The sequence below is a fragment of the Anomalospiza imberbis genome, chromosome 2 (assembly GCF_031753505.1).
Source record: "Anomalospiza imberbis isolate Cuckoo-Finch-1a 21T00152 chromosome 2, ASM3175350v1, whole genome shotgun sequence".
Classification (NCBI taxonomy): Eukaryota; Metazoa; Chordata; class Aves; order Passeriformes; family Viduidae; genus Anomalospiza; species Anomalospiza imberbis.
In genome coordinates, this window is record NC_089682.1 from 97,122,150 (window position 1) to 97,136,548 (window position 14,399).

At 43.3% G+C, this 14,399-nt stretch overlaps 1 protein-coding gene across 7 annotated transcripts in view; it reads right to left on the bottom strand.

Annotated features, from left to right (window-relative positions):
* The window catches only part of KLF12 (KLF transcription factor 12), a 229,750-nt gene extending 220,387 nt beyond the window's left edge, over positions 1–9,363 (bottom strand). For 3 of the 7 annotated variants that reach the window (XM_068182327.1, XM_068182319.1, XM_068182328.1), the window contains exon 1: positions 8,519–8,657. The gene's annotated coding sequence lies outside the window, so the exon portion shown is untranslated. Of the gene's footprint in view, positions 1–8,013; positions 8,038–8,308; positions 8,493–8,518; positions 8,658–9,305 lie in introns of those variants that run through there. The other 4 variants (XM_068182323.1, XM_068182322.1, XM_068182320.1 and 1 more) reach the window with 4 other exon arrangements.
* Positions 9,364–14,399: the final 5,036 nt, after the last annotated feature.

Sequence of the window (14,399 nt, forward strand, 5' to 3'; positions counted from 1 at the left end):
CAGTATCCAGAAATTGCAGTTGTTTATAAGAATTCAGCAGCTTTTTAATGACAAAGTGATTAACAAAAGGGTTACAGCAAGAGGAAGAGAGCAGCATTCCTTGCCCAAAGAGAGGCTGAGCAGCGCTGCTGGCAAGAGGCAGAAAGCAGCACAATAATTAAACATACAAGGATGAGAACTGATGGATGGGAACAAGCAGCATCAACTGCACTTAGAATCCATCACAAGAAGAAATTTCCTTCTTTTACTTTAATTCCTCTTTTTTAATTTCCTTTTTGTTTTGAAAGCCACACAAATGGAACTTCAGTAGTACTGGGGGGAGATGTGGGATCTGAAGGTACAAATACCTTTTATTTCTGTTGTGTTGATGGACTTGAGGCTATGACCTCAAGAGGACTTGGGTACCAAACCACTATGCTCCTGATGCTGTCCCTACTATAGAAAATTCCAGCCTGGCTGGGTCTACCTGCTCTCAAAATACATGGGCTAAGTTAAACACCAAATAACTAAAACCACAAGAAGAGCCCACTGAAACTGCTATTCCTTCTTTATCACCACTAAACCCTACAGGGCCTCCAGTGCTTCTCCCAAGATTTGAGCACTGCAAGTGATCTCGCACTTATTTTTTAACAAGTACAATGTACTCATTTACGTGTGAACTAAACATCTGAGACTTCCTGTACTGTCAGCCAACAGAGGGGTTTTCTGAAGGTCTTTTGACCGTAAGAATTATTCTGGTGTCGTGATTTTAGTACACACTTCTGAGGCGAGGATGAGCTAAGCTCTTCTTTTTTGGAAAAGGAAAGCATTTTCTTCAAGCTCTCCACCAGAACTGACTTAGGCAGGTGTCTGTGATAGCTATGCATAGAGTTCAGTCTTCCATCCCTGCCTATCCCACATACTTCTTTAGCATCGCAATGCAGAAGAAATGCCGTGTTCCTAAATCCAGCAACACGTGAAATCCAAAGGACAGCACATCTCCAGCAAGCACAAAATAAATCTATATCAGATACTGGCTGGGATGCAAAGCAGAGAATGTGCACTAAATCTCTTTTTTTTTTTTGCACTTTACTATGTTTAATTGTTTGATGTGACTACTGTAAACTTGATGCCACTGAAGCTACAATCAAAAATTACAAATCTACCATCTTCTCAAATTAGGAGGTCTCCAAGTATTAAGATACACTCTTTCAAGAAAGACATTTTAGCCAAATGTTGATTTAGCTGAATATATATTTTGAAAATAAAAATGAAAATGGCGATGCTATCAGAAAGAGCAGCCTCCAAATCTGCCTCCTAATTAGACATGCTCTCACTTTCAAAACCTCATTTTTTCCTTTCAAAATTGTGTAGGGTGCTGTCTATACAAAAGATTTCCTTGGCCAAATGGAACAAGGGAAAAATTAAGTCACCTTGTAACTGTTACCAACTTACAGAAAGTGGAAAGGAATGTTTTTCTCTACTTTTTTTTTTTCCTTAAGAAAAATCTTTTCATTTCCCACTTGTAATTTTCTTGCAACTGAAAGATTCTCTGGAAAAGGAACTGGAAGAGCTCCAACTACTGTCCAACACTTTAAAAGTTTTTAAAGTGTCATCAATCACAGGTCTTTACATGCTCTTCTAGAGCACTGCCAACTCATATTTGAAGACTAACTCAAAAGTGTTCCATGCCAGCATTAAACACTCAAAATAAAGACAGATACAAAAAAAAATTTCTATATTATTCTGATTTTCAGTTAAGTCCTGCTCAGATTCCTGTCAAATGTTACTACATAGTATTAATAGTCATTATCTTCCTTTTTTTTCTAGGAGGAATTGGCAATTGATATCATTAATCCTAAATATCTCAGTGGCTACCTCAGATGACAACCTATTGTAAGTCTGCTATAAAAGGTCCCTTCAATTTTTTGCAGACCATCTGAAAATGCTGGTACCATGGGGAAAAAACAAAGGAATAGTATCCATGGTAAATAACAAGTCACAAGTATTATTTGAAACTAACATAATAAATTTCTAATACTGCATATTCCAGTTAACAAACTTCAATAATTTCAACAGAAATGCTCAGTGACTGGTTCTTCAAAGTCCGATTTGAAAGTATCTGAGAACACTGAGTATCTGAACCAGCCACTTCTGACAAATTTGGTAGTAAAAGGAAAAAAAAAAAGCAAAAACAAAATCAATACTTTTTCTGTAAAGAGTACTTTTTTGAAAGATTTTCTCTCAGATATCCACAGAGAGAAAATACTGAATTACATATAGTTGCCATTACTCCTGTCAATGGCAGCATCTCAAGACTTGAACAAAGTATATGAGAATTACAGCTCACTCACACTCAGAAAGGCTTCCAGAGCTCACTGATAGCGTCTCCAGCTCTGCGAGTGGACCTGACCTTATTTCCAGCTGGCCTGAGCTCTGTGCACACAGCACCTGCACCCACGCAGCCTGCCAGCATCACTGTGCTGCCCATGCTGCTGTCAGGACCTGTAAGGCTCCAGAACAGAGACGCAACACCACCACCAGAAAAGCTCTTCTTGGGCAAGGCAGAGAAAAAGAAATTATTTAGGCAGTCAGCAGAAGGATCAGCATTAGCAAGCAAAACCTTGTGCTCTTTGCTGCTCTGACCACTGGACAACACCCTGCATTAATACGGAATTAGGGTCACTGCTTACCACCTTACAGAGAGGGTAGCAAAGTGCCTGTCCCAGGTGACACGTGACAAAAACGAGTCTAGAACTCAGGTCTCCCGACATGATACATCATCTGATTAATTATCCCCTTAGCGGCGCTGATGTCCAAGGTCATGCATTTGATTGTTCTATGTTTAAACAACGAGAACACGCTCGCCCCACAGCCAGGCCAGGAACAAAGCTTGGGATTTTTGAGTCCCATCATTACTCTGCTATGTAGCAAATACCGTGCCAGCCATTAGCAAAGAGCTCTCATTCCCGTCCTGAAGGCTGGTTCACAGAGAGGACAAAAGCTTGCTACTGCAAACCAGACATTCCTTAACTCAAGTGGTGCTGGTCTGCACTGCAATGCCGAACACTGTTAATGCCAGCACTGCCAGCCACCCACGAAAGGATAAACACCATTGCACACGAGGGCGTTTGTTTTAAGAAACAAACAAAAAAATAAGAAAACAATTCTGTGTATAAATAAACAAATCAGATTAAAAAAAAAACCAAAAGACATTACTAGGATCACATTCAGAGGGTCAGAAGTATCAGTGTGTAACAGTCTTGGCCAACTTTATTTAGTATCACTAAACATATACTTTTAATAGTCTTCAATCATAGCATCTCCCTTGATCCTGACAAACAGTTTTAGTTCAAATAAACCTTAGCTTTTGCATCCTTGTGATTTTACTGAACTTTAAAAAAAAAATAAAATCTGCAAGCCAACACTGAGGGAAGTCCTACCCTTGTAGCTGTGGCTGAAGGGACTCTTCTGGCACAGGAGTTGATGTGTACAGATGTTGAGTGCATGAAGAAACAGAGAGTATAAAACATACAGTCCCTGAATATAGATTGCATGACTTTACATATTCACTCCCAAGTTCTGCCATGTATTTGAGAAACACTGGGATGGGTCATGCCACCATGCCATCCCAAAAATCCAAGAAATTTCAGAAATAGCTGCAGAACCAAGACACACCATAATTCAAATTTGTCTTCTCCTGATCAAAACCCATCATTCTGCAGCAGACATAGATGCAAAAGAAAAAATGTACATAATAATTCAATTTTGGTTTAGTCCCAAGTTTAGATAAGGCTTTCCAATTAATAAGAAGAGCTATTACACTGAACTCAAGAAAGTCCACACAAGCTCAGTGTTACATACAGCATAGATACACTTTCTGGGCAAAGACACATTCATTTTTCCTCTTCTCCCTATCTCTCAGTATTATTTTAAGAGTTCTCTGAAGTCAAAAAGTAAACAGAACTAATTAAAGAACAGTCTATCTTTTTCACATTGTAGAATAACAGAATATTCTGACTTGGAAGGGACCTGCAAGATTACTGAGTCCAACTCTTAAATGAATGGCCCATACAGGGACAGAACCCACAGCCTTGGCATTATTAGCACCATGCTCTGACCAACTAAGCTAACCTCCTGTAGATATTACTTGGGAGCAAACAAGAGTACAGACTTCATACAAACTTCAAACCTGTTGGTCACACCAAACTCTGCAGAAGTATGAAAAAGTTCACATATTCAGGGCACAAAATCTAAGCAAACTTTCTGCACAGAAGAAAGATTCAAAATACAAACACAGCATGATTAGGGCTGGAATTTATATACATATATACATACATTTTATATATATATATATATATATATATATAAACCACAACGGACTCCAAAGCTTTCCTCAAATTGTTTCAATTTCACCCAGTTTTGCAACAGCGCCACAAGGTCTGACCAACACTTCAGTCAAGTTTGTCAACATACATCTGTCTAGCTATAAACTAATGCAATCATGTTGACACTGAATCATCAAACATAACTTTTGCTGTTGTCTGGGGGTTGTGTTTAGCAGCAACTTTAAAAAAATCATTCAGTTGAAGCAAGGGGACTGTCTAAAGTTCAGTTGTTGAACACAGGGTAAGATTACATGGAACTTTTTCCAATGACAATGTTGACAGTGTCCTCAGTACTTCAGTGCAAATGCATTTCTCTTTTCTAGTGTAAGCATTAATTTAATTTTTAAAAATTCTTTTTTACTGCATGGGAAACATAGTCATTTCATGCTTTCACATTTTGCACTCACATGATTCAAAACTTATCTTACAGATACAGCACAGTGCAATTGGCACAAGGAAAAGGAAAACCCTCAACCTGGCTGCTCAACACTTTACTTAACAACTCACTTTGAAACAATATGTTTATTACATGTTTTCCTCTTAGGAGGAAAAGTGAGAATGCTTGTGTTTGCAGCTCCTCCTCTTTCAAAGACGCACAGCTGCAGCTGTAGTAAACAACCACTAGTCAGGAGCTGAGAAGGTCAAAGTCTGGGTGCTGCATCCATTTCAGCTTTTCTAAAAACAAAAATTTTATTTCAGGAAATTAATTTTTTTTACTCATTTTGTAGTTATGTCAAGGAAAGGCAAACCACAATCATTCTCCAACAAAAGAAACCAAGACACAGTATTTCAAATGCCACAAGCAAGACACTTCAGTAAAACTAAGTGTTTTCTGATCTCCATCTTTATTAATGAACAAACACATCATTCACACCCTCCTATTTTACTTGCTTCAAACTACAACTTGGTCAAAACTAAGTATGTACTGATGAGACCTGTTCCACAAAGCAAACAACCCTCACTGAAGGAAAGAGCAAGGAGGTTGGCCATGCTGAGAAGTGGTGCCAGCAGCCATGCAAGGCTCACAGAGGTCATCCAGCAGCCTGAAGCAAGGAGGCTACAGCACTCTTATCTCTGGGAATGCTTGCATAAGTGGACATCACGCACCCAAGCCATAAGAAAGGGCACTCAGCTTTCCATTATTTTACACACCATCCAAAATCTAAACAATGGGATACCCTAGCAGCACTGGAAACTCCATCAAATTACACAGACATTCTGCAACCCTCCTGTGCAGCAGAGAGCTCCCCAGGCACCCAGGAAAGGCACTGCCCACTTTCCTCAAATACATGGTCTATATTTCTATTTAGCTGTGGTGGTTATCATCACATATTACCTTGGTCTAGGCAAAAAGGAAAACAGTCACTACCACAGGGTTCTGCAGCCCAAGCCCTTTGCTGACCCCATTCTAACATCTCACAGGGGAAGAGCTATTTCAGCCCCACAGTTCTGCCTCCTCTCATCTGGAGTGAAACTCTGCTCATGCATGTTCAGGTCTGGCTGATCCTGACAGAAACAGCTGGCAGAGGACTCCACTATTAGCCTGTCCTGGAATCTTAAAGTTTATTTTTAAAAGTTGTTACACAGAGTCTTCTTGGGCTGTCAGGGGACTTTCCAGAAAAGGTTTTTCTACAAGAAAGCAAAGAAAGGCCAGGAAATATTATCATGAACTACTTCTGGGTGAAAAAAAAAGACAGAATTAAAAACACATTATTTCCCATCCCCTCTATTTACACATCTGATATTGCCTCACTATCAGAAACAGAAAACAAACAGTATCTCCCATATTCTAAACGCCTTCCCAGCCCATCCAGAATAGGTGCACTCACTCGTCAAATGACCTATGAAATACATCTTTCGCAAAGAGCTTTTTTCCCCCACAAAAAAAGGTGCTTCTCAGACTGCTGCCCTCCTCCCAGTTCCAGGTGCCATGCACAGTTAAAAAAAAAAAAAACGTGGAAAAAAAATACTAAAAGGGGAAAGAAAAAGAACGAAGAAGAGGAAAATGCTACCACTGTTGTTCTGGAGGCAGTGGGGGGAGCGGGCGGGGGTGCTGGCCCGGGGAGGGGTGCGCATGGGTGTCACCGAGGGGGTGATGTCATCCACCAGCCTCCAGCCCGGGCACCTGCCAGCAGCAGCAGCAGTGCCTGCCAAAGCCTCCGGCAGCACGGGGAGGGGAAAAAATAAAAAGACGGCGAAAAAAAAAAAATCCGCAATGTTTCCCTTCGCTATGCGCGGTTGGTTTGTGACGATAGGTGACATGCTAGCTTGCAGAGAGCGGTTTCAACTTGATTACGTCCCATTAGAAAGATATTCAAGACACTCCCCTTCTCCCAGCACGAATAATACATTTAAAAAAAACCAGCCTCGGTTTATGCAGCCTTACGTCACAAATAAAATGCTCCTATCGCCCCATCTGTGACCTATTCAGCACAGCTACTAATCCCACGCTGCGACCACTTTGCTGTTCCTGTGCATTTCAGAGTTGCAGACCAACCAGAGAGCAGAAAATGGAGCCCATATGCCAGCGCTATATAAAGCAGCCCCGCAAAGTTGCCGCGAATAATCTACCTGCCGTGGCGAGACGGCGGAAAAGTGAAAAGAAAAAAAAAAAAAAAAACCAAACCAAAAAGGGTGATGGAGGGAGGAAGAAGAGTACCATTTACTTCACGATAGGTAATTAAAAAAATAAACTAGTTTACTGTCTTACTCAGGGGAAGGGGGGCTGCCAAGAGCTAGCAAGATTTTACAAGCTCTATACAGACCCCGATCAAGTGAACTTCTCTTCAGTGCTTCCTACCCAAACGGCTCGGACCTCCTCCCTAAGCGCACAAAATACCTTCTTTCCCAAGCAAGCCCGTTTGCGGGACTGAATGCCACGCCAAGATCCGAAAAAAAAAAAAAAGCCCAAAAATCCGCTGTCTGGACCGGAGCATCGCATCCCTGCAAACCACGGGGAGGAGAATATAAAATAACTCGTCTGGTAGCTCCTATCCGCCTCCCCCAACATCCAAGCACCAGCGGTGGTGCAGGATTTTGGGGGAGGCGGATAGGAGCCACATCTCATCCCAGAGGAAATTTCATCCCAGCAGCGGAAAGCTTTCGGAGGGCTTCACAGGGTGACGCTGATGCCATGGGGTAACCCACCTCCCGCAGCGGCTCCGGGCTCACGCGTCCAATGTAAATACCAGCGTTTTGCTCCCCAAGCTCCCGACTTCTGCAAGAGCGAGCATTTGTTCCACAGAAGATAATTATTTCTGTCGAAGGTAATACAGCACGACACTCTTGCTTTTTTTTTTTCCCCACAGAGGGTTATAGTCCGGTTTTTCCCCCCATAAAGCGTTACATTCCGATTTTCCCCTCCATAGAGCGCTACACTTTATACTTTTTTGATATTTGTTTTTATATATTAATTGCCTAGCCCCGAATGCGCACGGGGGCCGCCCGCCCCCACCCACACACCCCCCCCGGGGACGGCAGCACAAAGGGCTGGGCGCTCCCAGCTTGCTGCTCATCACTCCCCGCTTATCGCTTTTTATTCCCCCCCCTCGCCTTTTTCACCGCCACCCCCACCCCTTTTTTCCCCCTCCTAGAGTCTCAGCGGGAAAGTTGAGGGAAAAGTTCGGGCCGGCGCCTAGCACCCTACCCCGGTATCGCTGCCGCCGGGGCACCGGCAGGGATGGAGGGAGGAGGGGATGGATGGAGCGGGGGAGGGAGCGGGGGAGGGAGGGCACCGCCGTTAACCCCCGGCTCGCCCCGGCGGCGCCGGGGGAAGCGGGGGGGGGGGCGCCCTGCCCCCCCGCCTGTTCTTTAAAATTATTTAACTTCAGTATAGGAGCGATATTTTGTTTGTTTTTTAAATAGAGGCTGGCTGGGACAGCGGCAGCAAAACCCACACACATTAGCCGTTTATCCTGCTAAGAAAGGGAATCGGCACAGACCTGAGCAGAAGCGGCAGAGCAGGAGAAGAAACTGTTTCCTTCCCTGACACAGGGTCCCCGCTCTGTGTCTGTCTGTCCGCCCGCCCCGCGCTCCCCGGGCAGTGCCCCGCGCACTTGCACCCCGCACCGGCGGAGGCAGCCGGCGGCCGTGCCCGGGAAATGAATGGGGGCAGCCCGGGGAGCCGCGGCGCTCGCTCGCCACCGACTTACCCGCGTCACATGATGAGCCCGGGCAGGGTGGGCCGGGGGTGGAGGCTCCCGGCGCCGCCTGGCCGCGCCTCGCGTGGGGCCGCCGCGACACCCCGCCGGCCGCTCAGACAAAGGGTCCGGACCGGTGTCCCCCTCCCCAGCTCCCGGCCCCTGCTCCGGCCACGGCGGGCGCCGGTGGCGTCGCTGGCATGCGGCGCGTCCCCGCCCCCACCGGCAGCCGGGCGGAGGGAGGGAGGGAGGGGCCGCGCCCCCGCCCCGCGGCCGCCCCGGTGCGCCGCCCGCCCCGCCCCGGGGGGTGGGGACGGGAACGCCCGGCCGCGCCTCCCCCTCCCGGCCCCAGCCCTGGCCCCGGCCCCGGCCCCGGCCTCGGCCCGGCCGCGGGGAGGGGCAGGGCAGCGGGGCGCCGCGGGGAGGGGCCGGGCGCGGCCGGCAGCGGGGGCGCCGAGGGGAGGCCCGGGGCGAGGGGGCGCCGAGGGCGGGGCGGGGTAAGGAGGCGCCGGGGGAAGCTCAGGGGGGTGCGGGGCCATGCGGGAGCCCGGGGGAACTCGGGGCTCTCGGAGCGCCGAGGGGACACTGAGGGGGGCGAGGCGCTGGGGACGCCTGGGGGAGCCCCGGGGGTAGCAGGCGGAGGGGAGCAGAGGGGAGCTCCGAGGGGCCGGCGCGGGGCGGTAGCAGCGCTGAACGGGCCCCGGGGGGACGTCCCGGGGGGAAAGGACACACGGGGCCATGTGTCCGCCCCAGGGCCGCGCCGCCGGAGGGTCTGGCCGGGCCTGGCCCCCGCTGTTACCTGGGGCTGTGCTCTGCAAGCCTTTCCCTTCTCTTTTATTTTGTTTTCTTCGCACAGCCAGACTGCAGCTCGTGAGAAGTGTGCGAGCCGTGGGGTCGTGGTGGTTTTTTTTTTTTTTTTTTGGTCAGCGCATGTAAGCCCGAGTCGCGCCCCTGCAAACTGAGAACTTCCTTTATGGGGAAGATTTTTCTCACGTAAGGGCTGTGGATACTTGGTTGTAAAAGGTTTTAATAACAACATATAGAGAAACAGATTCCGTAGTCCTAAAGTTTGTTTAAAACACAGTCTTTGTTACATTCATGTTTTAAAAGAACTTTCAGTACCTTAGGAAACAATATAAACTCAAAGAGTCAGTTAAACCTTTAGAAGTAAATCTCTGTTTCTTTTCGCAAGCATTCTTACACGCGTTTACACAGTGAAGTATTTTGGTGGAAGGATCCTGGTCCATGCCTGGGCAGTGTTGAAGTTATTAAGCTGGCCTGACAGGTTACCTAGGGAGTCTCTTGCCTTGGAGAGCCTTTTGTTAATGTAAAGCTGCTGTGGCTGTTTTCTGCCTCCTCCCCTGTGGTTGGTGTTGCATAAAGTAAACATGGTGTGGCCAGAGCGCAGGTGAGCTTTGACCAGTGCTGCCTGCTCCGATGGTTTCTGGCTAATGGTCGGGGGCCATTCAATTTAAGGATTTAATAGCCTTTTGAATAACCAGGGTGCTGTGCTGGCCCCTGGCAGAAGCCATGGTCAGAGCAGGTACAAAACGGCAAGTTCTTTATGAGTCCCACCCCTTATTGTCTCAAATTCACAGTCAGCTCAACAGTTCCTGAGAATCCCCATCATAACAATTGTTGGGTAAATAAAAAGCAAAAAGAGGGATGGATCCCGTGTCTAGGAGGTTGGCCTGTCACATGAAGGTGTTTGTAAATGCCCATACAGCTTGTGTATTTGCACAGAAAGCCAGGTGGAGTGCAGGTAAATAATTGCTATTACTTTCAATATATACAAACTAATATTTGCTGCTCATCACAGTATTTACTGAGGAAGCCAGAAGAACCAGAACCAATGTTTGTTCCCGAAGAGGATTTCATGTCAGCTGCCAGAAATACATCTACTCATCTCTTTCCCTGTAATGGTTTTCTGCCTCCTCTCGGCATAAATGTTTTGGATAATCCTTTACTATTTGTCTCTGCATCTTACCTCTATTACCACAAGGAAAAAAAAAAAGGCAGAATAATAAATAAGAAATGTTAAAATGGGTATAAACAGAAATATATGTCTCCAAAAGGCATAAAAGGGATTAGGCATAATTTGCTATTGTAATGTTGCCTCTGGTCTAATAATTTCCTTTGGAGAAAAGTGAGCACATAGTTAAAATGCAGTCTAATGACCCAAATGACATATTTCCTATGCTAGTAGTTTAGATCAGAACCAGCTCCAGCTACTCCTGGTAAGTTACGTATGTGATTCATTAGATTTCACCTAAGTCAAAAGTTAATGCTGTAACACTTGTATTAAAAGATAAAATGTGCAATCCCATAGGAAGCCAGCTACTATAGAAGACAGCTGGAAACATTCCCTGGACAGATGCATAGTTTATATTCATATTTATCAATAAAAATAACGTATTAACAACATTCATCCTTCTTAACCACTTGGAACAGGGAGCGCTGAGTATTCTACAGAAAAAAACCTGGTTTCTACCTACCGAGGTTAAAGGATTAATGAATACTTGGCACATGAAAAATGAATAGTGATAGCAAGAAGATTGCATGTAGACGGTGTGATAAGGTGTGTAACAGAGAAACACCACATTACACACATTGCTGTGCCCTGAGAATAAGACAAAGCTCATTTCCATTGAATTTCAGATAAAATATTTTAAAACATCAATATTTATTTCATCATACTTAAAAATATTTTATTCATTTATATAAAATATCTTAAGAAATCATCTAGAAGAGGCATTGGCTGACTGACATTGGGTGATAAAATTCATTTTTTGTGAGTTTCATTATGTGCTATGTTGGCTGTTTACATGGTCTATTGCCTGCTACTAAAAACTATTACCCATATACATGAATTTGCAGGGCAGTATCTAAAGCAAAAAAATATGTGGCTACGTTTGCAAGAGGAATGTATTGCATGATTATATATCAATAGATTGATACAGAAGTAGGGATATTACACATTAGTATTTGATATATAACACAGATTTATAGAGAAATGTAGTTCTCAATCACATGCTTTTATGGAAAACCTGTCCTACTAAATCACCATCTTGGTTCACTCCATACACCTGACCCCTCTGTTTCCAGTCTCCTCTAGCTTAACAAAGCTGAGCATACATCGTCAGTTTGAAAATGTTCTGGCTTACATTTGAACACAGAAATACTTTGAAAGCATTTAGTATTTCTCAAGATTTAGAAACTTCTTTTTTATTCTTTTTTTTTCCCTTGAAAGAAGAAACTTTAATTATATTTCCTCTGAATCAACAGGACTTTTTGACATTTTTTCAGAAACACAGTCCTAAATTTTGAAACAGTAACCTTAACAGTGTTCTGTCATATATTATTCTAAAATTAGAAAACTGTACTTTTGAGGCCAGGAGAACAAATCAGCCCACAGACCATTTTTGGTTGCTTGTTTTTTCTAAAGCTCGACAAATGTGTTTATGCGTGATTTTAGACTTTTTTCGTAGTTCTTCTCCAATTCTCCCTATTACCTACAGAGCAGTACTACTGAATCACTTTTATTGAGTCCCACTACTTACAACATCAGGTGGCTCTTTCCAGTCTTCCTGTAGCTGTTCTTCCCCTAATGGAGTTTCCTAAAACTTAAAAAACAAGGTGCTACAAAATCTCCCCTTAATGTTCCTAAACCTCTCATCTCTCCTGTTTTTGTTTTCCACTGATACAAAATTTTCTTCATCGTCTTCTTTGTTTTATGATTTTGTCTTAGATCCTAATCCATGTGCAAATAAATAATACTGTTCAATGCAATTTAGCAACTTCTACCTTTAGGCGTGCATTAAGGTTATTTTTATATTAATAACTGATAATTTTTCAAAATGGAGAATGGCACCACCAGCAGAGAGCACACTGGAACCTCAGAACAAAAGAAAACAAAAAATCAATGCCACATTTTAACAATGTCTGCCTGAAATTGAGTGATTTTGCAATTTAAATTAACACCAGTTTAAAAAAAAATCACTTAAGTTACCTATTTGCAATGGTTTATTCCATTGCAGATTGTATTTAGTTTTCTAATTCAAATAAACAACACTCAAAAAAAAAAAAATCAACCTAACTACCCAAACCAAAACCTAAGTGCATTTTTATTTGGGATGCATGGTTAGACAAAAGCTTTAACAAATTACATGATGCATTTTAGAAGACAGATTGTGTTCATTTGCTGAACTTAGAGAAACCTTTGGGTTGACAGATAATCAATTCAAATACCTACAGCTGAGGGATTGTGTTACTAATTCCTTTCACAAGCCTTCCCTTTTGGATACAGGCAAATAAAAGTGTTTTCTTTGCCAAGGAATTAACCACACCAGCAGATACAACCTTTCAGGTATGGTTGCTGTCTTGCAGTCCAGCCTGTGATCATCTGCCAAGTGCTTCCTCCACTCTTTCTCCATTCAAACTGGTGTTAAGCTCAACATGAATATGTGGACCTTGCCCCTTTATCTGCCAGCTGCCATCAAGCATGAGAGTACAGACTCTTTTGGGCCAGGACATCAATTTCTGTTTCTTTGAATCTTCTTAAGAAGTGTTTCAACATGCATACCACTCTGCCACTGAATGCTAAGCTTTGTAGTCAACTTCTAGATGACCATTAACCAAAACAGTCAGTCTAAAATGTGGAAGCACAGCTATCAAATATCAGGGTTGAATTTCATGGGCCTCGCTCAAACATCAGCAGTAGTATTCCTTGGGTATAAATGTTGGAGCTTTTGAACACCTTGTCTTTTTTCTGTATGTCATATAAACAAATTGTTTGTTCTTAAACAGACTATCAGGAAATCTTTCCATCAGCCCACTGATACTAAACCCCCCCTAAAAATACACAACCTAGTTCATTGCATAAATGGTAGTGTTAGTGTAAACAATGAAGCCTCTATGATACAATAAAGTATATAATGGAGAGTAGTTCAGTTACACTACACAAGAGAGGAAAATTATAATCTGATATAATTAATAGGTGTGTGTTTTTTTCCAGGGACAGAGATCAAAATATTCAATTTGCCAGATTTAGACTAGCAATGTTGCCAAGACACATATTCTGGGAAAGTGGGGCCACAAAGTATTAATGCTTCACTCCCTTGATCCAAAAGCTCTGTGCACTTTTATAACCTTGAACTGCAATCATGCTTTTTTTTTTTTTACTTGCCTTCTTTTAGAAAGAGCCCTTAAAGGCTTATGATCTTATTCAAAATCCAGAGGAACAGGAGGAACAGTTCCTTATTTAGTATAATAGGGAGTAGGAAGTCATCAAAGGATGTGTTCTGGAGAAGGTTTGATACGTGCATGTCTTTAATGTTTGGTTAACATTTTTGCAAAAACAAACAAACAAACAAACAAAAAAACCCAAAAAAACAAAACCCAAAAAAATGGAGATGAGCATTTCCTGGCTCTGAACACCATATCAATGCAATGCCCATGAATGGAATGGATTGCTCTGGGTTTTCATTTCAAAACTCTGTAGCTGAATTTATGAACCTAAATATCACGCTAATAAAATTTCTTACGTTATTTTAAGGTCTCTGTTCAATTCTATGATCTCAGCTCCTTGCATTAAACACTGTGTTGTTTGGTTGGTTTGGAGACCAAAAAAAAGGGGGTCATCCGTTAACCTGCTTTATAAAGAGAGGCACACAGTAGTCTTACATGAACATTAGAGCTACTACATTTCTCATGGTAAGATAAAGACATAGTGTAAGACAATCTTTCCAATTTTCCCTGTAACTCCCACTGTCTTGTGTTCTCTATGGCTCCTGGTAATTTTGTGTTCCACTGCTTCTTTGTAAAACTGATGATGTCTAATTTGTTCCCTGTGTATGCATTCCATAGGCTCCAAAAGAAGTTCTGCATGTTAAAG